This window comes from Macadamia integrifolia, chromosome 5, assembly GCF_013358625.1.
Source record: "Macadamia integrifolia cultivar HAES 741 chromosome 5, SCU_Mint_v3, whole genome shotgun sequence".
NCBI classification, from domain to species: Eukaryota; Viridiplantae; Streptophyta; class Magnoliopsida; order Proteales; family Proteaceae; genus Macadamia; species Macadamia integrifolia.
Genome location: NC_056561.1, coordinates 16,975,105 through 16,975,952, shown reverse-complemented (window position 1 = coordinate 16,975,952; position 848 = coordinate 16,975,105).

The window sequence follows — 848 nt, the reverse complement described above, 5'->3', positions numbered from 1 at the left end:
TTCTAAATTCAAAATTTCATAACTTCAATATGTGATCCTATTCATACCATGGGAATTCAGACCTTGATTCAATTAAGCGAGTTATTTTAGAGTTCATATGGATATTTGTGAGTCCAACAACCATGGGATGAATGAATATCTTCTTAACAAATAATGTAAAAGGAAATAATTCCATTTATTGTTTTAGTGTTATTTTAATAGTAGTTTTTTGTTTGGCCATAACCCTTGAAAGCTTATTTATTTTTCATTCTTTTTTGCTTTCTAAGAGGTAACTCATTATGTAATTTCATGCATGGAAATTTAATTATATATTTAACTAGGGAATGGCTACCTCTACTCTCTTCCCCCCCCCCCTCCCCTTAGTTTCCCCACTTCCCTAATGAAATGGTTTTTTCAGGTTGGGGCTATCAAGAGGAATAGAATAGCCATTTTCCAATAATACCACATATAATCAGTTATTTTATTAGTTTTTATTATTATTTTGTGAGTCAACAATTATCTCAAATTGTGCAAATTATATATTCATGCAAACTAAAGCCTCACTATAGTGAAATTTGCTTAGTGAAGAATACCTGTTGACTAGGTAAGAGGCTGATAAGAAAAGCTTGAATAAAACAACATACTGCAATTTTCTTGTACACATTTTTCTGTAATTTGTTATAATTTCTTTATTAATTCAGAAATCACTCATCATTCCGTATACTTGACTGTATAGATTTCTAAGTCTTTCCAGGTTTTGAGTGCTGTTCTAAACTCTTAATTAATACTTAATCTCACTACACATGTTATATAGTTACTAGTATATATGAGGTATTAAGGTACACTCCCACCCCCTTTTCCCCAAAAAA